Source organism: Cyanistes caeruleus, chromosome 5, assembly GCF_971803275.1.
Source record: "Cyanistes caeruleus chromosome 5, bCyaCae1.hap1.1, whole genome shotgun sequence".
Lineage (NCBI taxonomy): Eukaryota > Metazoa > Chordata > Aves > Passeriformes > Paridae > Cyanistes > Cyanistes caeruleus.
The window spans coordinates 53,907,213-53,930,836 of NC_141705.1; the positions used below are offsets into that span (position 1 = coordinate 53,907,213).

Genomic DNA, 23,624 nt, shown 5'->3' on the forward strand with positions numbered 1-23,624 from the left:
ACTGCAACCCCAGCCCCACTTTCGGGTTTTTTTTAACTGTTCCGGGTTTTTTTTTTAATTGTTCCATTCATAAACTGGTAGTGGAAGTAACAGCAAGAAGTTTACGGCCATTCCTAAAAATATACAGAGAAAGTCTTTCTCAAAGTCAATCTGTTTAAGCTGCAAACATACCTAGAGGGCAGGGATTTCACTGGGCAGGGAACAAGAAGATGGCATCATCTGTTGAAGTGCAAGAGCCCACGGTTCACTCGAGGCAGACAGAGGGAGCTGTTGCTATTCAAATGGGAGATGCTCCCAGGCAGACACACATGATTATGTACAATCAAGCCATTTGAAAGATGACTGACACTGAAGACCTCATTTACTAAGGGCAAAGCGAAAATGCATCTGTAATTCCCCCCATTTCCTTCTATAGTTTTAATCTCCTCTTGCAAAAAAGCACCACCAACAATGCGGAAGTGTTGTGCAACATTGATAAGTTTTTCAAGGCAATTACAACCCATTACTGAAGCCAAGCAGATTTGAAAGCATTTAATTCCCTATGTGCCTTATCCCAGTGCAAGGGATAAGTGCACTTATCATGGAGTAGGACAGGGAACGTCAGACTGAAAGGACCAGGGGACACTTCCCATGCTGCCTCAGGACACAGGTGCAATTTGACTGCAGCTGGCTTGCAACATGACCCTAGCCAAGCCACAGCTCTGGGCACCTCGCCTGCAATATCCTCTTGCCCCCTAGTACTGCTGGTAGCAGTTCTAGATGGGATCCAGCTCAGCAGGCTCAGGCAGTTTTCTCAGTGACCTATCTAAAGGCTGGTAGCTAAATTGCTGAGGAACGAATCATCTTCAGAGTCTAGGAGCAAGAAACTGTGAGGATATGTTCTGGATCAGACTGAAGTCCAGTTAGCTGCTGCCTTCTACCTAGCAATTATTTAGAGCAAGGGTCATACAAATTTTTACCCTTCTACAACCTTTCACTCCTGTCATGACTTCTGTCCTCCTGGGGAAGGGATTCACCACAGAATGGAGGAGAAAACCAGCATCTCAGAGATGCCAGCAGAATCCTGTTGAAGTCCCTGAAGCCCCAAATTGCTCAGTGTTCAGCCAGCAATAGGCTGGGTGGCACAACTCTGTTTTCTTTGCACTTCTTGGCTCTTGCTTTTTAGCAGTTTCATTCAAAACATTAACAGATTTCCCCACAAAGTGCAGTAATGTCCTTGGCCCCAAAAACTGTGACAAGACTAGCAACAATTAAACTGAGTATATGGAAAGCTTTTATTAGCAGGCTCTGTAGCAAATAGACTGCAATCCTCTTAAAGCAGGGAACTCAAGTCTGAACAAGAAATTTCAGAAACACACAGAACATGCCAAAGTATTATCTGCTATATTGCTTTTGCTCATATTGGCAAGAGTGTTGTGCCGTACAAAGTGAGCTTTAGTTCAATATTTACAGCAAAGAAAAAAAAAAGGGTCTTGCAAAAATTAATGGGCGAAACACTCAATAAAACAAAAAAGCACAGGAAACCAGCCTGGCTTTCTGATCCCTTGCCAACACCACATCCTTGCTAGGCTGCATGCTGCTACAAACAGCAAAGCAACAGAGGACAATAAGAGGGCAGAGATGGCTTCCGATGTTTAGAAGACATCCTTTGGAAGATTACCAGAGAGATTATTTATTCCTTTTTGCTGTGTCTCAGCTTTAACAGATGGAATACTAGTGATTAAACAGAGAATTCTACTGCATGCTCCTGTGGCATTTAATGACTGGTACCCACTTGCTTCTTGCCCTGTACTTCTTGCTGAAGTCCTTCAAGTGGGATTCCCCAGAGTACTCACTCTACCTCGCCTTGGTACAGCCAGTGGCATGAGACCTTCTGACCTCTGCAAGAACAGAGTGCAGTAACATCCTTCTCCTACCTTTGAATTTATCTCCCTGCTGTCACAGATGGTCTAATTGATGTCAGTCAAATTTAAACCCCATCTCATGCGAGTACATGGAAGAGACATATTTATATATTCTTCTGAGCAAAACCTGAAGGCATCCACTGCACAGAGGGGGTTCAGTTTCAGAATAGAGTCCAAAACTTTACTTTCTACTCTGTTTAATACTTTGATTTATGTGCTCATTAGCCTGGGGAATAGCTCCTATTAAAACTATTAAAGATAATTTTTGCAATAATATCAAAGGATATGAGTAGGCGTAATGATGGTACTAATGATAAAAATTAATAACATTCATTATTTTTAATCATATGTACAGTAGAAATGAATAATCAGGAAAATAAACAAGACATTTTATGTGAACTTAAAATGAAGGGGATGTGAAAACACTATAAATTATACTCAGTGGTCCACTCAAAGTTTAATATTGCACTTTTGCAGACAAGAAAGCATTCTGCAGGCCGGCCAGACAGTGAGCAGCATAACATAAAGCAAATGCCTGTTTTCCTCTTCCAAATCTGCAACCTTGATGCCTCCCTCACTCCACACAGGATAATGTGGGTGTCTGGCACCTTAATGTATATATGAGACATAACTGGATGGGGATGTTATTAATTCCAAAAGGCATCAGTAACAACATTTCTTCCTGTAGTCTCTACAGGTGTTCCTTTACCATCTCACTGTCCATGTCTGTTCTGATCTCTGGCATGGCACTGTTTCTCACTCACAGGAAGGACAGTGCAGCCAGTGTCTCTACAGACTTTGGTAACAGCACATCCTGGGATCAAGCTCAGCTCTCAGCACAAGCAACCCATGAAATTTCACACAGCAGCTCTCAGCAGTGCAGGCAGGAAACTTGTCTGACTTAAAGCAAGAGCTCTCCTGCCAGACTGTCATATACAGCAGCTGATTCTCCCAACCATTTTCCCTCCTAGTTAGGAAACAGCTTCAAAATATTAACTTGTTTTGGATTTTAAGACTGCATGACTCATGCTCAGCAAATAAGACAACATCAAAGAAGGGTACTTGTAACCCTTATTCCAAAACTCTGAAACACAGCTCATGCTAAGCACTGCCTTCATAAATATATACTTAAATGCACCTTTTGGTCTTAAAGGTGGAAAGATCTCTTCTTGAAAGGGGGATTTCAATTCAGGTTTTAAGAATGAAGTGGCAGGTAGGAAGTCAAACAGGGACTATATCTTTTAACCAATAAAGTTATTCCCAACATCAGAACTGCAATTTTGGTGCTCATTACAGGCCACCTTAAAGGTCTTGCAGGAGCCTTTGCTCGATATTAAATCCTCCAGTGAAAGTTATGACAGCCATTTGTAAAATGAAGGGATTTTCCCTTCAGAACCAAACCTAAGCTTTGCCGCTGTCAAAACCTCTCTATTTGTGTCATCTAAAACACAAGTCCTGTTTTAATTCTAAAATAAATAATACAGCTTTTGGTCTGCAGACAAGTTGCACCTTTCAAATTTTGACTACCCCAAAGCTTTAGTGGCTGTGATACTCCACAGCTTTGGTAAAGGGACAGGGAAATACAGGTCACACAGGAGTTTTTTGAGAAATGTACTTTTACCTTCTCCTCACATAATGTTCCATGGGACAAGAAAAATCAGGCACAGAAGTGAGCACTGCATGGTCATAAAAGCCCTTTTCCCCAGCTGATGAACTGGAGTACCACACACTGAGATTCCAGTTGCTGCTTGTGCTATGCAAACCTTTCCAAACTTGGTCAAGACTACCAAAAATCCCAGCTGCTCTCATAAGAAGACTTTCCATGCTAGAAATTACAAATCCCCAAAAGGAGAATTTGCCTCCTGGGCCACTGGAAAGGACAAATTATGGCTAATTTACATTATCTTGTCAGTTTAACACACCCGAGGCCAGAGGAACAGTTTCACTAAAGCAAATTGCTCACAAGCTGACAAGGCAAATCCCTGTAACAACAGTGGCCAGGCCATCCCACATCAGTAAAAGCTTTTTATCAGCAAGAAAGAAAAAATACAGAGTAAAAAAAAACAAATCAAAAAAGGGCCTCATAACAATATTTCACTTCTGCATTCCACCAGGAAGGTGATCATCCCATCCTCATACACCTGTTGGTCCAGCACACAATGTTGTGCAGGACAACAGACATGAAGTCAGCCCCAGAGACGAAGCCCAGCTCCCCCAGCAGCCCAGCAGGAGAAGCAACAGCAGATTGTGCTCCTCAGCTGGAGCTTAAACACCAGTAGGTGGGCTCATCTGAGGACAATTAGGGGCTCTAAGGACGAGCAAGAGCCCTGCAGGGCTGCTGCCTTTTGCTGCTCTCAGGAGCAGGTGGTCTCCTCGGGAGAAGTAAGGTGAAATCAGAGCACATTTGGACAAAAATCCCTGTTTTTTTGGAGTATCTTCCCATCTATTCATTGAATAGTTCTGTGAGAGACCATGTCCCAAGACATTTTTGCTTCCCAAAACACAACAGCCAGTGAGTAGGACTTCCAAAGTCAACAGAATTAGTCACTGCCCTCAGTCAGGGAGGAGGGATGAAAACTGATCCCAGACAGCTCTGAGGAAAGGAAGGGTCTGTCCAGCCTAAGTTTTATCAGCTGCAATACCAGGATGGGTGGTATTCTGCCCGTTTGGAAGGGCTCTGGACTTTGCTTACCTCCTTTACCATTGGTTGGGGCCAGAGGCTTGGCTTCTGTGCATGTGACTTCATTTTCTCTTGACACTTGTTCCAGCTAAGCAGTGCAGAAGGCTTTGTGCCTGTCCTTCAGGAACACTGAAAGAAGCAGAAAATAATGTGTGTGTCCTCTGTATGTTCACCCTGCTGGGCAAAAACCTGACTGTAGAAAAAGAGACACTAATGTGATGTTAGGGAGTTCTCTGGGCTTCTCTTTGTTTTTCTCTTTCTCCTTGCTCAATGTTTTTCACCTGTGAGTGTCCTATGCACACAGCTGTGTGCTTTCCAGTGAAATTGCAGCTCCCAACATGTCTGTGTGCTCTCACAGCAGCTCTGACACCTTTGGTGCCTGATTCAGTGCTTCTGCCAATATATTTGCCCCTGGGGGAACCTTCTGGCCTGCTCTATATGTGGGAACAGATTATTATGGTTGGGTTTACTCCATGTTTTGCTCTCAGAAATATCAGTTCCCAGATATGAAGGTATTATGTGGCACCCATGGAGCTGAGCAGCCCTTGGTTCCTGGCTGGAACCTAGCTGGTCCAGCCCAGGGCACTGACACTGAATCCTGCTTTCCAGACATGGTCTCAGGGGGGGGATATATCAGGGCTCAAAGAACCCAGCTCATCTCACTCCAGGAAAGGAGGGCAAATCATGGCCTTTGGGCCTCAAAAGAAGACGTGTGTCCTTGGGCCTCAAGACCAAGAGTTGTCAGATCCAGAGAATGAGTCCTGTGTTTTCTGTACTTGGAAGTGGAGACTAAGTTTTGGGTTTTTCAGACTCGAAAACGAGCTGATGAGGCTGTTTTGGGGGCTCTAAAATAGAAAAAAAATGCCTGTGTGTTTGGGGCTGGAAAAAGGGTTCCTGGGGATGGGATGGGATTTGGCGCAGAGACCAAGTCCTTTGTGTTTGGGCTCAGCAACTGAGACAGATTCATCTGCTTCTGAGCAGGGGGGCAGGAGTAGGAGGGAGGGTGTTGGGTTCCAGGCAGGCAGGAGGTGGGCAGGTGACAGAGACCCCTGCCTGAGGTGGGGGTTCAGTCATGGTACCAGTCATGTAGGTTCCCAAAGTTTGAGAGGCCAGCATGCATCAGCATGATCTCAATGTCTTGAAGAGTCTCTGGGGGAAAAGACAGTTTTCATACTGTTTTTATATGTCCAACTCTTAATTCATTGTGTGTACAACAGCTGGAATAGTCATTAACTCATTAGTTCATATTTAGACAATGCCTAATTATGGCAGTTCATATTCCTAGGACAGTGATTGATTTATGACCTTGTCAAAACCCACACTGCTATAATGAGCAGAAGCTTTAATTAGCTTAAGGACAGGCAGGGCTGTCCTCAGCCAGAAGAGCAAGCAGCAGCATTGTCCTCTGCACAAGCAGCCTGGCTTCTTCCTCAGAGATTCAAGGAGCCCTGGGCCGGTCCCTTTTCAAGGGTAGAGATGATGTGTCCCTGTACATCTGTGGTGCCTGCTTGGAGATTTGTGGGGGCAGTGTCATGGGCCCAATTGTCCTCACTCACTGCAGATGAACCCAAGACAGAACCAGCTTCTCCAGCCCTGGAAAAGAAGGCACTTTTCCGGGAAGCAGCCAAACAGCATCTTCAACTTGATATTTTATACAATATTTTCTGTGCTTATTAACAAATTATTAAGTGTTTAATAATCAGACAATATTTATAAATTAGTAGTTCATTATTATTTATATACTTGTAAGCTGATTATTCAGCACATAACTCAATATTAAACTATACTACTTATAATCAAGTGATGGCAGCAATTTATTTACAACCATGTCAAGAGCCCCTGTGGCAACAGAGCAAGCAGGAGCTGCATTCCCACGGCCATGAAGGTGGTAGAAGCCAGGCAGGATCACACAGTGCACTGGCAGTTCCCCAGAACAGGTCTTTTACCTCTGCATCAGGCATATATGCAAAATATGCAGGAATATGAGTGGTGTGTTTCATTTTTATAGGTACTGTTGCCCTTACCAGTGTGACTTTCCACTATCATTAAAATTAATAAGATTAGCAAAGCAGCGAGGAATAGCAGTAACTATGTTACTTCTCAGCTTTTTACTTTACAGTTTCAAATTTAGCAAACTTAAAAGTTGACTTGAACTAAGGCTGTTGGGTACTGTAAGACATTGGTGCATCCATCTACACAATATAGAAACTTTAGGGAAATGTGACAAATACCATTCAAATCATTACTCAACTATAGAATGAGCTGCTACAGCATTTTTACAGGTGTAGCTAAGAGGGTGAAGCTGGATATGCAAGTGGAACACATGAGAACTCCTCTGCTAATTCTAATTAGTACTGATGCCCTGCTGCAGAGGCTGATCACAATAATGAGAAGCAGATAAGAGCCCAGGAAGCCCAGCTAAAAAGTAGAAGATTGCAAATTCAAAAAACTAATAGTATAATAGTATTTTTAATTGGAAAACCCCCTCCAGCAAAACAAAACAGCTCCCTAAATCATGAAACAAATGAAGACATTGACAAAGAATTCAAATTTCAGGAACAGATGGTCTTACAAAGTGATTCAGTAAGTCTCCATCAACTGCTAAGAAAGTGCTCTAAACCCAAGCACTTTCCATAGCATTGGTGGGGCTCTCTGGTTCATTGCAGGGGATTGCAAGATAACATTTTAAAAGAACCTAGTCTGAATAAGCTACTGAAGCTTATAAGGCACTATGAATAAACTCTATCCTGGCCAAAAGGATAGAGCAGAGGACAATCATACCTTGTCTATGACTGTGGCTTAACTGTTGCATCTGTTTCCTGATGCTGACACTATGGCACAGGATTGTAAGTCTTGGGTTAAAACCTTTCCTTTGAAGGTAAAAAAGATGGCAAAAACCTGAGCCTAAGAATAATATCTAATAAACCAAATAAAATAAATAACCCACTACTGACCACGCTGTTAACATCTGACTCCTGTGATGTTCTAAGCTGGGAAAGTAAGGTGGTCATTATACCAGTTTCATGTTATTTTTAAACTTCTTCCAGAAGCATCACAGGAGAGCAAGTAGTTAATTTCCCCACAAAAACATTATCAGGTACTTTCTGCCTAACTTTATTTATTTCAATTACATATTTATATGAGGAAGAAAAAGCCCAGCACTTATTCAAGGGTGTCTCAGAGTCTACAAAAGAGAAACTGTTTTCTGCCCACTGTTAAATATGATAAAAATTACTTGATCATAAGTATATTTATGTACAATTTGTAAAGCCTGTATATAAGTTTCTCTAGATATAATTATATGTATTGGAAAATGATACTTGAGTAGGAAGAAACAAGTAATTCAATTAAGGCCAAATGTTTCCTACATGCAATCTGGTAAAGTATAATTTGTTATCATTAAGCTATCTTTGCAATTTCAGAAGTGAGAACTATACTTTCATGGCTTTCAGAAAAATATTACAGAAATTAATGGTCCTTAAATAGGTAAAAGGAGTATGTAATAAACAGATTAGAAGTAGACAGAAGAGATTCCTCAATTAGAGATGTCAAAAAACCTAATTGTGTAGTATGTGGGCATGTGACTTTATGAAAATGTGTTATGAAATGACTAACGAGGAGATTGTAAAAATATGAAATTATTCTATTCCTTTTCTGCATGCTGGCTGTTATTTTCCCATCCTTTGAGCAAGATAAGTCACTAAAACATGTAGTGTGTCATCTCTGCAGTAGGATCTGTTTGAAGTTGCCACCCACACCGTACCTGTGTGGGTAGAGAAGAGACTGCACCAGTGACTGAACCCGTGGGAATCTGTGAACACAAGGGGAACAGCCAGCACTGTGCCCTCAGGGATAAAACAAGTTACTCTGGTTTAGCCACTGTGCCAAAATGTTGGTCCATGCAATCTGTCAGCAACAAGGCATAGTAACCTCCCAAGAGCCTGTCATGTTCAGCTTCTCAGCTCCACAGCTGCTGCCTGTGGCCGTGCAGCCTGCTATAGACAGGGAGTAACATCTGCCTTGTGGGCCAGAGGAAGCATCAAGGAGATTGAGCAGGGCCTGGTGAAACCAGGGTGCTTTTTGAAAGCCTGAGTACTTGACTCTCAGCTTACAAAGATCTCTTTAACAGCATGTGTTCAGATCTGGTTTGCAAGCCTAAAGTCAGAATGATATAGTTGGAGGAACTTAAGTATGGTTGGCACAGGTCACTGGTTAGAAAACACTAAATCAGAACCTTCCACATAAGGAGTATTGGATACACTGAATTCCCAGCAGCCCAGAAACTCAAATAGGAAGGCCTGATGGTGACCAAAAATCCCATATAATTCAACCTTTCTCATGTCAGCACCAAGACCACCTTATAGTCCTGACAAACATGAAAAGAAGCTGGTCTTTCTCCTGTCTGAGACTCAACAAATTTCTTTTTGGAGTGTGGATGAACTGTAAGGAAACTGCAACAAAACCAATGACTACAAAACAAATGACTTCACCTACATGATGTCTATTTTGGATACAGTCAAAGTATTAAAAATGAGAATTTCTATGGGCTCTTTCCTCGGGAGCTCCCTTCTGCTTTCTGCATACCAAGGACAATTTTCAAACGCCCAGGTTTCAAACCTCCTTAAGACTCTTACATATAAGAATGTTTTTCAAGTTAATTTGAAAAGGAAGTGTCAAGAACATTACAAAGCAGAATATTGGTTATTAGAGCAATGTCAGAATTTTTGAATTCCATTTTCATTTGTCAGCCCCATGAGTGCTACAGATCCAGGTTTCTTTCTTGGTAAAACAAAAAAAAAACATTAACTGAAGCCCAAAGATGAACATCAGCTTCCCAGGAAGGTTAAGGAGATGGAGTGGTAGACATAGACACTGCCTGTCAAACTGCAGGTAAATTTATTATAAGTTTTACCTCTTCCCATATTTTGCTTTGAGGATCTCAAAAAACTAAAACTTGAGTTCAGGTTAAAATGTATGAATCAGTAAAACTAATATCTTTTGGCTGAAATTACATGGACTTCCCAATTCTCCTGTCACCTGGGCTGTAGTCAGTCAGATTCTGCCTACCTTCAAGCATATTTAGGATCAGTATTTTAACTTCAAGAAGTAGTTGAAATTCTATCTGTTCACTCTATCAAACACATGAAGGTGTTTGACATTCATTCTATGAAACACATCCATCACCCTGTGTTCATAGTAGATCTTTTTTGGGCCAAACTACCAGCATGATTTATTTTCTTATTTTTACTACCTTAAAATAATAACCCCACAGGAAAACTCAGGGACTTAGTCAGAACCTTATTTCTTAAATATTTGCTGTTAATAGGCTTAGCTATTTCTCCTCTCCCCCAAAAATCTCAGTAGATACCTTGTCATAACAAAGATGTCCAAAGTTACTGATGTCATTCCTCAAAACCTGAACATCTGAACATTATCTGAACATTATCTCCCCCAGCAGTGCCTCTAGCATTGCTGGAGGAGATACTCTCAGCAAAACTGTGCCCTTACCAAAATGCTCTAGGAAGCAGCAGTGAGGCAAGAGGCTGGTGCAGAGTTGCTCATTACATCCCTACAAGCGGCTGCCTTCACTGGGAGCACACCAAGTGGACTGGAACGCTGCAGAATGAGGATCTTGTCAGCCAAGAGGAAAGCAGAGAGTACCTTGCCTGGGTGCCACACCTGCTGAAAGCTGACTAAAACTTCAAGGAAAATACAGGAAAATCAATACCCTTTCCTGTCTCTGAAAAGGTTCATGAGAAGAAGAAATGGGACCTCTGTCTGCTAGAGCAGCACTACTAGCAGAGACAGCAAAAATATAACATCCATAAGCCTTCATTACAACCTTTAGTATAAAGGACCTCTCCCAAACCAAGGAAGATGGGCCAGAAAGAAGTGGTGACCCTAAGCCCCAAAATGGAACATGCCATTTCCATTCTGTTTGGAAAGCTGTTCTGCAGTGAGTGCCTGCCACAATGAAAAGACAATCATACCAAATCAACTGGTCAAACAAAGGAGAGCATCACCCCATGCACAACAGAAGTGAGGACCTGGCTCACAGCACAGTTAGGATTGGTGCACACCTTGCATGCACTGTCTCTGAAGTAAATGGGGACTATGTAATCGCAGATTACAACTCCCCCATGAGGGGAAGAGGAGGGGCAGGCACTGATCTCTTCTCTCAGGTGAGCAATGACAGGACCCAAGGGAATAATCTGAAGTTGTGTTGGGGGAGGTTTAGGTTGGATATTAGGAAATATTAGGAATATTAGGATATTGGATATTAGGAAAATATTTTAGGAAAAGATATTAGGAAAAGGTGTTTGAGCACTAGAACAGACTCAAGGAAGTGGTCACAGCACCAACCCTGACAGAGCTCAAGAAGTATTTGGACAATGCTCTCAAGCACATGGTGTGACTCTTGGGGATGGTTCTAAACAGGGTCAGGAGCTGGTCTTGATGATCTTGATGGGTCCCTCCAAACTTGGCATATTGTAGAATTCTGTGATCTAACCCCTTAGGCAGACTGCAGACCAAGGGCAGAAATGTTCTCATCCAGACAGACAGTGGGCTACCTCTCCAGAAAAACAGTTGCCTCCCACAGGTCATATTTCCCATCTACCCTGTGACAGTAGGCATCCAGTTTTAGGCAAAATGCAGGTCTAAACTATTCCAGGTATTACCTAGGGCAGGGCAGAATCACAAGGTGACTTGTCTGTAGTACTCCAGCTCTGTGATTGATTTCCCCTTCTGCAAAAAAATAACCAACCACACTCTCATGTTGAAGAATACAAGCCAGGATCTATATTTAACTCCTCTCCTATGTCTGCATACAAAGGCATTACCAATTTACTGTGCAATTAGGTAGGTCATCTAACTTGTCTACACCAATTATTTTTGCTTCTGTTTTGCCATGCTTTGCTCTTTCTGGGGAGATGCCTGTGCATCTCCTGGCTTATGAAGGCAACAGTTTTCTGATGTGAGAGACCTGAACAAGGCGTTGAACTTTGAAGACAGGGTGCTACAATGAGTGTATGACTTGCAGGGTGTCACAGCATTTTAATTCTCAGAGTCGAGGGGATTTTCTTGTTAGCAAAACTTGTCTGACAAGTGGGATCTCTGGACTTGCTGCCAAAGACACCGAGCCGTACTCTCAGAAGGACTTACGCGTTACCGGTAGAATTTTTGCTCCTAATGACTTAAGTGTTTAAATTCTGTTTTTGAAGTGATTCAGGCCAGAGTCAGGGAAGTATTTTAGAGTCTGAAGTTATAAAGTAGCTCAGTAGAGGGATTATCAAAACAGCCCTAAATGCTTTCAAATCTTCCTTTTAAAGAAATGGACTTGCCAACACCCTTTAGTTCCCTGTACTTTTCAAAAATTCAAGTGAGGAAGGGCGTTATTTGAATATAAAATTAATTTCAAAGCACTGAAACAAGCACAAACTTCCTCTAGAAGCAACAGAATATGGCTGTGATTTAAAAAGAGGAGGGTGAATGAGGTTTATTTTTTACATAAATATGAATACTTAAATGCAAAATATAAAGAATCTCTTTAAAATAGATAATCCAGCCTCTATTACTTCTTTGAGGGGTATAAGAGCCAGCAAAAGTGTGACCATGTATTTTTAGTCACCCTGGGATTAATTCCCAGACAGGTCTTTGTTTACAGAGCTATATTTACATGGAACAGCCATATGGAATAGGGATATTCCTCCTGACAGCTGCTCTGCTTCCCTCAAAGTAAGAGAGGGAGGGACTGCTTCGAAATAACGCTTCCTGCATTTCTGTCTCCCTACGAATTCCATCACAGATGCAGAGGCAACACCTACCCCCCAGTGCAACCCCTCTGCTTCTCCCAGCTCACAGGGGCCAGCTGTGTTTCTGTGTCTTGGCAGGAATGCCCCAGACACAGACCTCAGCTCCCACCCCTGGGGACGCACGGTCTAGATCTTGACCATCACTCACCTCTCAGTACTATCAGGTGTAGACAATGCACATGAGTTCCCTCCGTTCCATTCCTAGAGCTGAAGACAAAAATTAATTGAGTGTATCAGTGATAAACACGGTATTTCTGAAACTGCTGGTCTTCATTCTACATATCAGAATTTTTTATAAACCTGCTATTTGCTCTTCCCAAACTCCTGTTAGGATCTGATCTCTAAACCACCTTTGATCTTATTTGCAGGCTTGGTGTACAGGAAGGGCTTCTGTCATTCTTCCCCAAGTGCAAATACAAGGTCAGAGCCCCTTCTCATTTCCAGAGGCAAAACTAGTCAGACCAGACTTTTGGAAGACCCCCCCATGAATATTTAAGTCCTACACTGAGGACTCCAGCTCTTGAATATAATGTCTGTCAACTTCAGCTTCTCTTAGGGTGGTGGAGAAGAACTACCACAGCAGCAATTTTTACAAGGCTTTTGCTAAAATATTGTCATTCACAGCTGTGCAGTGACTGGGTGGCTCATCACACCTACCATAATTTCTGGGGAACAAATGGGCATAACATGAGACCTGTGGATACTGTCTTTTATCACTGCATTTTTCTATGCAAGATTCAGGTGTTATTAGTAAGCAAGGATGAGGGCAGCTTGGTAGCTCTGGATTCTTCTAATTAAATAAAGCAAGATGAGAAGCAAAGCCTCCTTCTAAACTGTCCCTTTGCTGTGGTGCCAGGAGGACAAGTCTGCTAGAGTGCCTTGTTCTTGCAGAGAAACCCACAGAGCAGCACAATGAGACAAGTGCATGCAATCGCCTAAAAAGATACTCATAGTCCAGACTTCTGGCTGATCTTTTTCTGCTGTTGTCACCCTGCCTTTACCTCATGCTGGGGATACAGTGCAGAGATATCATCACCCACAATCACAGGACATACTGCACATTTCGGAAAAAGCTTCCCCACAAAGGAATTTTTCTCTGCTTTGCCAAGATGAGCTTTGCCAGCCAAATGTTCAATCTCATTCTAAAAAGCCTGACATCTGACCCTGTTGAAAATTTAACAGGTTTTTTTTTTTAAAGTTATGCTGAACTGCATAATAGAGGGGACATTGTTAAAAGTTGCCATAGAAATGGAGAAAGAAAGCAAAAATTATAAAAAAGAAAGATAACAGATGCCACTGGGGCATGCGAGGTCAAAAACTCCTGTGCCCTATCCTGGTGAGCAGGATGGAGTGACCTAAGCCCTCACAGGACTCAGGAAACTTAAAGAAATACAGAACAAACATCTGAAAATCCCTGAAATGCAAGAAGTAGGTTTGGTGCTTCCAAAAACAGATCAACACTGCAAATATTCCTAGATCCAGCTGCCTTCAGTAAGGCTTCCCAATGCAGAACCCCACAAAGAACATTAACTGTGATTTACCTGCTTGAAATACAGCTATTTCCCTTTGTATAGATGGGCTTCAAAGGTATTTTTCCCATTCAGGTGAACAGACAAAATTTCTCTGAGCTGGCTACATGTGGAAGTTGAAAAGACCCTTCTCTAATCAGCCATTATGTTGACCATAACATTTGTGAAGTGGTTCCTCCTCAGGCAATCACTACAGGATAAATATTTAACATAAGAAATTATTTCTAAGCTGTTCTCAGGTGTCTTTGCAGATGATTGGAGTGATTCCCGCGTTGATTTACAAAATTTCTTTACACTGGGCCCTTCATATTCCTTTGAGTCACCAAATCTGCAGGACAAACTTCTTGTTTCCTTTTTTTGCTGTGCTGGGACCACTGCAGGCCAGCAGCTTGTACGTATCTTTCTTAAAACTCTCAAGAAATGTTTTAGTCTTGTAGAGATATGAAGGGAATGAAGGTGTTCTCTGAAAGGGATTCAATATGACCTGTTGGAAGGTCATCAGCCTGTTGGATGATTTGGGTTGTGGAAAAAAGGAGTGGGAAAAGCTGACTGCAAAAGAAGGAGGGTTTCTGTATATAGAAGCTCTGACTTCCATCACTGCACTTCCTCAACAGCTGTGGAGGGTGCTGAGCACACCACTGGGACTTTGTAAGGGCATGTCTTCAGTGTCAGGCTCAAAAAAAGTCTCTCTGTCAAACCAAGGGCAGCAGACACTAGAAATGAAGTTGGAAGATGGGGCCTGGTTTAGGCCTTTTGTGTTCAGGAATGTCTGGGTCTGCACTTCAGCATGGAGATGAGATGGATGCACAGTGGATGATGTGGATCCTGGGACAGGGAAAACCAGCAGGAGACACAGAACAGTAATGTGATAGCTGGACTGGTCTATCTGCTACTGCAGGAAAACACCAGCCAGCTCTGATTTCAACAGAACCACCCAGTACTGCCCAACGATGGACTGACATAAATTTCCTCTCACCAGAGACAAAAAAATAAGAAAGGAGCATATTAGTACTTTCCACTGCTATTAAGAGCAAGTAAGCATATATCATATTGGGTAAGATAAGCCATGGAAGCAGCAAGGGTTCAGAAGTCACCTGTATGTGTTTCTTGACTCCAATCCTAGGTTTTTTGCCATTCTCCAGTTATTAGATTCTGTGCCCTACCACATTTCAGAAAAAGTATTAAGTTATTCCAAATTTAACTTGAAAATTAAAGCAAAGTAAAATGACACTGAGAAATTCTAAGTACTTTTGCTCCCAAGTGTATTTCCCATGAGCAGATTTTACTGACTTAAAACACTCTATACATGGATTCTGGCTATGTGATTTAATAAATGCCCCACAGATTGGTTTCAGTTTGTTTGTTTTTCTCGTAAAGGACTGTGCTGTCACTGCTTTCAGTTGAAGAGGATTTCAGCTATTCCAGTGCAGAGCTAACTCAAAAGCTGTTTTTTGCTGATAGCAGAAGATCTGTAGTTCTCTGTGAGCTCACCTGCAATTCAGATGAATGTCACCATGCTCTTAGATAAGCACAAAGGATTTTTTTTTTTTTTGTTCTATCAAAGAATGCTTTGGGAGAAAAAAAAAATGGTCATCTGGTAATACTACAGTATTTTTTTGAAGAAAGAACCTCTCAGTTTGCTTTTGCTCCTCATGTCAGTGAAGGTCTAGGGAAAGAACAAGGTACACGATGGTAACAATCAAGACATGTCAGGTTGGTATGTTGGACTGGGATTTTTTTGGGTTTTTTTTTTGTTTCTTTTTAAGTTTTTGTTGTTTTGTTCTGTTTTGTTTTCTTTAAACAAATACTTCTGTCATTCAATTCCAAATGACTGTTCCTTTCCAAATGTTCATTCTTACCCTTAAAACATCTCAAAACCTCAATCAAACACTGAAGAAATAATAATAGTAATAATAATTTTTAGAAAAGAGAAAAATTGCTTTAAAATATTTTAGGTGACTAAGACTTTATATTTGGTGTTTATTTTGTATCAACCTAAAACAGAGTTTTTAATCCTGACTAGCATTGCACAGATCTCTACCCTTCTGGTGTGTAGCTACCCTTTTCCAAGCAAAATTAGTTAAACAATCCTTAAAACTTAATTAACAGGCTCTGTCAGAGTATGAGGGAATTCATTACCCCACTGACAATTAGTTGTACATTTTTTCATCTCTCCTTTTTACTGTAAGAACAAGACATGTGAACACATCTGTCTAAGCTGAACTTATCACAATAAATGTCCAGAGCTACATGCAAAAGAAGGCTTAGGAGCAAAGCATCTTATTTTGAGTCACTGAGAGGTCCTAGTGACAGGCTGCTATCATGGCAGCTCCTTTGAGCTGAATCTGACATCTCTATCTAAATCACTGAGATTTTCAGGTAAAAAAAGCTGATGGACAATTAAGAATAAAAAAATAGAATCATAAAATTCAGTAGTACTTTCATAATCATACCGCAAGAATGAGCTTTTAAAGCCAAAATCTATCTGCAGAGAACAGCAAACCATGCTGTCTGAACTTTTAGAGAAGCCTAATGAAAGTGAGACAGATCTCATCCTCAGGAGAGGGAGCAAATGGGTCAGCAAGAAGAGGATGAGGCAAACTCAGCTGAGCAGAAAACATTTTTCTGCCTGCATTTTGCACAGAAACTTTAGTACATTTGACAGGTTGTTTTTACCAGATTTCCTCAAATCAGTTTAATTTCTATTTCATGAATACACAAGCACGAGTGCACATGACTGTTTCCATGTGTTGCATCCAAGATACACTTACCAAAGGTTTTTAAAAACATCTGTGGAAAACAGTGATGATAAATTTCAAATCTAAAATGGAGAAATCGGTATTGATTTAGGATATAATTAATTTAATTTGAGATTTAATATTGGAGGAGAAGGCAAAACAAAAGTAATATCACCATAACCTGTGCAAGGTTTCTGCTGTCCAGACCACTTGCACACCAAATTCTTTCCTCCCACAGTTAAAATTCACAAAACTGCACATGCCTCTCCCTAAACCACAGCTCCAGCCAAGGACTAAGAAACACCTAAATTCAGACAGCAGAAGTAACTTATGTGTGATTGATTCCCAGTCCTACATTTGCTTTCAGTGCAGATCAGTATAATCCAGGTGAGCAGAAAGGAAACACAAGGTGGAGAATTCTCAACTTTTTGTTCAGGGAGATATTTTCTACCTGTCTTTGGGTAAGCAGCCCACAATCCTCTCCCTAAAGGGATTGAGGAGTCCTGCTGCCTTTCAGGGAGCTTTGTGCTCTCAAATCTTTCAAGCACTTTGGAATAAACCACCCACAGAAACATTAAGCCTTTGCTTTTGAAACTTCTAAAGAAATCTGAATGCTCACTTCCTATTAATTTTAATTCCTTTCAAAGTCCCTGGAAAGCCAGAAAACTTGGTTCCCAAGAGATCCGGAGTGGGGAGAACTTTGCACACACAGTCTCCTCTGAAAGCAATTTGCCAGCTGCCACAGACCTGCAGGATGTGCCCATGTTGCCATGATCTGCTTGGCTTTTCAGAGGCCTCAGATGCTGTAAGAACAGAAGTTACTTAACACTGAATATTTTTGACTATCTCCTCAGTTAAATAATGACACTAGTGGAAGTCAAACGTTTTGGGATTTTCCCTCCAGCTATGGGTGCTGAACTCCTGGAAAAGTGATGCCGGAATACCAGAAATGGTTCTCCCCAACATGGTGTTGCAGCATCCCCTTAGATGCACAGCCACCCCCACCTTTGCACTGCTGGAATGGCTGTGCCCTGCAGTGTTCCCCTTCACAGCAGTCTGATCTAGCCCCTAAGACACAGATTCAAGCCCTGGGAGTGGCACAGCTGCCCTGCCATGGATGCACAGCTCCCAAAGCAGGAGCACTGAGACCTAAAAGCCTTGCTGCAAAAGCCATCCTAACGTGCAACCCTACTTCTGCATGCATCTGGAAGACAGGGGTTATTAAGGGAGACTGAAGTCATACTCTACTGAGAGAAAAAGCCCGTCCCATTTAGTCAAAAAAAACGCAAGAGTGAAGCAAAACAAAAACATCTACAATACTGCATAACAAGCCCAGCAGCATTTCCAGGATTAGGAAGAACCGCTATCCATGGTGCTGAGTTACGTGGGGAGAAGCATGCTGCAGGGAGACTTACAGAAAACATTATAGAAAACACAGAACTTAATAAAAAACAAGATCAAGAATTTTGGTATCTGATAGCCCAGTTGCAGTCAAATTGATAAAAATAATTTTTTATGCTTTTTACGAATGAAGTCAATAAACAAATATACAGTGAACCTAGCAGCCAAGAGGCAAGGCTCAATCATCTAAACAATTGCCAAACTGTGAAACAAGTTGCCCTTTAACCTTTGTCTCTATTTTATGTGCTTTATATCTATAATTTGCACCAGAGATACAGTAGATGAATCTGTCCTAGCTGTTGCATGATAATGTAGCATTATCACTAGATAAAATACATTTGAAAGGAGTCAATTAAGATTTTTAGAAACCAGGCCCCAAAATTACAGCTAAATAAACATCTTCTGTTACAGACCCCTCCAGTTTGAGGAATTTTGTTGCCTAGGCAACCAGCTCACATTGTATCTGTTCAGACCATGCTAGCTGTTTTAAACAGAAATACCATCCATTTAACGCGCAGCTGATTTTTAGCGAAAGGCCTACATGTGTAATGCACACCACCAGATCGTGTCTTTGTTTTGCATTAGGAACCTGATATGCCCATGTGGTACTTGCAGAGGAGAAGTGTAAATCTAAGGACGAGTGAATAAAAATGGCACTGGAATAGCAGTAAAGCCTCATTAGCTGGGTGGGACTGTCAGCTGCATGGAGAGCCCGGCACGTACGAGATTGTCCTGCTGACCTCATCACAGAGATGTAAGGAGCTTACATCTCTGTGATGAGATGTAAGAGTGGTGCTGGAGGGAGTGTGTACAGCGATCTTGCATTGCTTCATTATATCCAATTAGAAGCTGGTCAAGCAGGTGAACCAAATGACTTTACGGTGCCACTTGAAGAGCTACTGGCTAAAGACAGTTTTGTGCAGGTATGTAAAAGATTCCCTTGTAAAATCACGCCTCTGATTCCAGACCTAATGTTTTCTTCAGGAATCAGAAGTGCTAGCAAATGGTGTGGTGTTAGACATTGTTGGACTCCTTGGCAAAGGCATCACTGGAAAACATCCTGGGAGCAGCCAGCCACAGAAGTAGGAGGTATTCAGAGTGAGGCTCAGTACTTTCTGTATATCTGGGTATGGCAGGTGATGGTTTCTGTGAAGACATAAAAAATTTCCTGAACAAAGCTGCCCAAAAGATATAGAGTGTTGCATTACCAGGCAAAACAAAACAAATAAAAACACCCTTAACAAAGCAAAGAAACCCCTGTCCCCTCCAAAATATGCTCACTGCTTGGCTACAGTCCAATAATAATTTTTATTATTAAAAATAATTAATTAAAAATAATGTAATTTTTAAATATCAACAAGTTTGCCTTCTGAAGAAGTTGGAACAGAGGGACTACAAGGTCTTGGAGGAGAGGTTGGGCTGTAAGTAATCACAGTGACTGGTGGGACTGTGCTGATGGACACTGCAACAGTCAAGCTGATGAGGGAGAATCAACTATTGTGTGAGCTTCTACTTATCAAGCTAGACCCATGATCTTTGCAAATCTATCACTTAGTGATGCTGAGCTATTTGCTTCTTGGAAGGCATGTATCTCCTTAGCCCTTTGAATCATTGCAAATCCCACATGCTGCTTTTGCAAGGAGAGACTTTCCACATGAAGACAGAAAAAAGTGGTTGACACTGAGAGAGGAGAAAATCCTTTACCGAGTTCTGCCTGGTGTGGTTTTTAACTGGCAAACTCTGCTTTCGTATAGTCACAGTCAGCCGTGGGAAGCCTTGTGCATCTTAGGAAATGTCAAGAGGGTCAGAGATGTTCTGGGAAAAATTAAGGACAAAATTCAGAGATGGTATGAGCCTGTGTGAGCACCAGGGTTAATTCTGTGTAAAATAAGTGATGACATTCCAGAAGTATTTATATTATTTTCCTTGTTACTTGTATATAGTGTTATATATTTGATGCCTGGGACTTGGATAATGCACAGTAGTTGCACAAGTATAAGCAGGCAGGCTTAGCTACAAGCATCATTCCAGCAATTAAGTCATTTCCCCAAATCTATAAATTCTACTTCAGAGTTGTTCGGGTGAGAGTGCTCCATTGATTCCACCTTCTACAGAAAGCTTGCAAAGCAGATCAATAGGACTGTACATCTGGAGGCACAAAAAAAAAAAAACAAACCCAAAAAAACCCCAAAAAACCCCACCTACTATAAAAACTACTGTGCTAAAATTAAAGTTTGTTTGGGAACAAGATTATGCTAAGGCACTGAGTTAATTGAACTGATTTATTGCCAATTGAAAAAGGTTGTAAATGATGTTGGCCTCAGATTTTGTGTCTCCAGACATCATTATCTAGCCATCTTTGTTTTCCTCCTTGCAATTTTTTGTTTATAAGCCTTATTTGCTAATAAACCCCATACACTTATAATTCTCCCATCCTGCGCTGAAGGTAAGGAACACAGACACAAAGAATATTGAGAAATTTAGTAGAAGTAAGTGGCTAATTACGTTATGCCACACACATTGGTTAGGTAACTTATGATCCTCGGAGTGCAGAAACACAAGGGTTCGCTTCAAATAAAGAAGATTTAAATTTCATTTCTTCTTTGATCTGAACTGAATTATTCCACAGATTATTTATCTGTGGAATCTTTGATTTTTGAATCTTTGAATTTATCTGTGGAATCTTTGAAAGTTGATTGAATCTTGTAGGGAGATGGAAGTTCTGACCTCTGTTTATTTATTCTACTTCGCTGTTTAACTTCAGTTTGCTAGAAAAAACACGGACAAGGCTGTGACAGTTCACAGAGATGCAATTTGTCTATTGAACTTAGCTTGGCGTCTGTTAGACACACAAAGCAACAAAAGAAACTGCATAAATATTCATCAGCAAAGAAGTCAACCACGATGCAGGATTTGAAGCATTATATGTTATTTTTATAATGATAATAGTGATTCATCAGCCCTAATGATACCTCAGTACATTGCCTGACTGATCTTTTACTTGTGCAAGTATAATTTGTTTTTCCATTTCATGTCCTGCCTATCATTTGTTCTCAAAATATGGAAGCAGATTTACATAATGGAATTCTGCTCGGTAGTACTGGACAGGTTGGAGGTTTTTCTTTCAGGTATTTCATTTGAATAAAGTCTATAATGTGACAAGTGGAAGATGGCACTGCCTTACAAACAGCTAATTGGGGGAAGAATTGTGGTGTAGGCATTAGGTAGCACGGACTGAGCTTTGAAATCTATCATCACCTCTCAAGAAAAAAATACTTTTTCAGCCTAGTTTCAAAAAACAGCTTTATTTGTCAATTCTGTTTATCCTTACAAATGAATCTTTTAATGACTTGTTTTTCTGGATTGCATATCTGCCAGAAGACAGAGAAAAACTATCCTGCTTTACAAAAAAGGCAGAGTTCAACATAACGCCTTATCACCACAGCTGTCACAGCTGGGATTTTTAACACATTGAAGAAAGTCATATTTTTAAAAGTGCAATAGGTCCTCTGTCTGAATGACTTTCAGCAGGTACCTAAATCACTCAGAGTATTTTCATGTATGCCTGAAAGCCCCTGAAAGCTGATGGGGGAAGATAGCTCTTTCTTCTAGACACAAGGAAAATTCTGACCTGAGCTCATAAATGTACAAGTATTCTATAACGCATAACAAAATCCTACAACTCATCTGGGTTACATTTAAAATTTGAACTGAAGGCTTGCTTGATTTTTTGGAAGAAGGCAAAGGAAGAAACACAGAAATGCATTGTTGTAGTCAAAGTACTGCAAAAAGACTGAGTCATATTTTATTCTAAAGAAATGTGTTCTTCCTTTTCCATAAAAAGAGGGAGGAAAAAAGTGGAGCTCTTACTTGAAACCACCAAATATGCAAGAAAAGTCTCTTTGAGGCAAGCTGCAAGGGGTGGATGAAGATGATAACTGGAGCACCAGAAGGTCTGCAAAGAGGTGAGATACAGCTAGTCTGTAGCCAGACTTGGTTAATCTGTCAACCACAGTCCTGGGAGCACATAATGGATTGAATTTTATCCACTGGGAGGACAGATTACCACAAGAATATCAGACCACAGGGGCTTTCAAGTCTTGAGGAGACAAAGCCCCAAGCAAATGTGGTTGGATGCAGTGCTGGCCTTGCCCTGAGTGGGTGTCTCTGCCCCCAGACCCACACTTCCTAAAGGATCACAGCACAGAAGTCAGCAACAGGGAAACCCAGTACGTTTCTGCCATTTGGATTCAAATCCCTGGTATTTACAATATAGGTTGAGTGATTTTGGTATCACTGTAAAATGACACTTTTTCTTGCTGAAAGTGAATTTTGATGAGCAGTGTTGGCAGGGTCTGCTCATTTCAGGCCTTTTGGGAGAGGTTCTCTGTAACAGTCTTGTCCTGCCAAAACCCAGTCCTGTGAAATCAATTCTTTACAGCCTCAGGGTTTTCCTCAAAGTACATTCAGCATCACTGGGGGACATAGGGTCCTGCTAAGCACATCCTTGTGGCTGTGGCTCCTTGCACCTGTTCTTTGCTGAACTCTGGAATGGAGCAAATAGCTTTGAACTGAACAGAGTACCTTGCATAACTAATGCACATCTCTTTCCCTCTGCTCATTTCAGAGAACACTTGTGCTTATTGCTTGCTTGGTTAGGAACCATGAAACCAAACAAAGTAGGTCTGGGACAGACCTCTTGAGATCATCTCATCCATTACCCCTTCCCTAAGGCTTACAGAGTTAATAACGGAACAACAAGCTTGCAAACTCCAGCTGCTGGGCTTTGAAAGTTTGGCTTCTCCTAAAGAAGTACACTGCTCTTGTCAACATGAGAGAATCTGCATGTGCTTGCTGATCTGTGCAGAGATTAATTTTAAAGCGTACATTGTGCTCAGACAGCCCAATGCTACCATTATATGCATCAGTAAGTTTCATATTATGCAACTACTAGCATTTATGTTTAAAGAAAGCATTTTTTTTGCTAATGAAGAAAGGTAGTTGCTGTGGTCTCATTATAAAACTAAAGCTATATAAGATAGGCCCTTGTGCAGCATCATCTTCTGCCTATTCTGTTAAAAAGCACTTATTATATTGAGAAATGCATTGGTAATTTTCTGCACCTCTCTTTCATATAGCACAGCTGATTTATAAGGCATATCTTCATTGGATTTGACTGCTCACTGAGTGTTAGCCATTACCAAAATCCTTTCACTTGCACAGTTTCTCTGTAGGTCATTCCCCGCAAGACATATCCATACACAAAAAACACTTGTCTTTCCTCTCTTCCTTGTTTCATTTAGCGCTAATTCATGCTCATTCCTGCCTCTGTAAAGCGAGTTTAGAGGCATTATGTAATAAGGAGCCCAGATACCTGAGCGTGGTCTTTTCCCTCCCAAGAAGGTTAATGTGTATTAAGTCTCATCACAGGAGGGTCAGAGTAGTCACAAAACTGTTCTAAACCATTACGTGGACAGCAAAGTCCTGTGGTTTATCAGCAGCCAAAGCAGCCCGACAGGCAGCCTGCAGTACCTGCAGCACAAGGAGCCTGAGGGAGA

General features: G+C 41.3%; 1 long non-coding RNA gene across 1 annotated transcript in view; it reads right to left on the bottom strand.

Moving 5' to 3' along the window:
* Nucleotides 1-11,264: 11,264 nt before the first annotated feature.
* LOC111928798 (uncharacterized) overlaps nt 11,265-23,624 on the bottom strand; it is a 73,050-nt gene continuing 60,690 nt past the window's right edge. Inside the window, exons 9-10 of the long non-coding RNA XR_002864312.2 lie at nt 12,547-12,605; nt 11,265-11,331 (exon numbers count right to left, since the gene is read on the bottom strand). This is a non-coding gene — a long non-coding RNA (uncharacterized LOC111928798). The remainder of the gene's footprint in view (nt 11,332-12,546; nt 12,606-23,624) is intronic.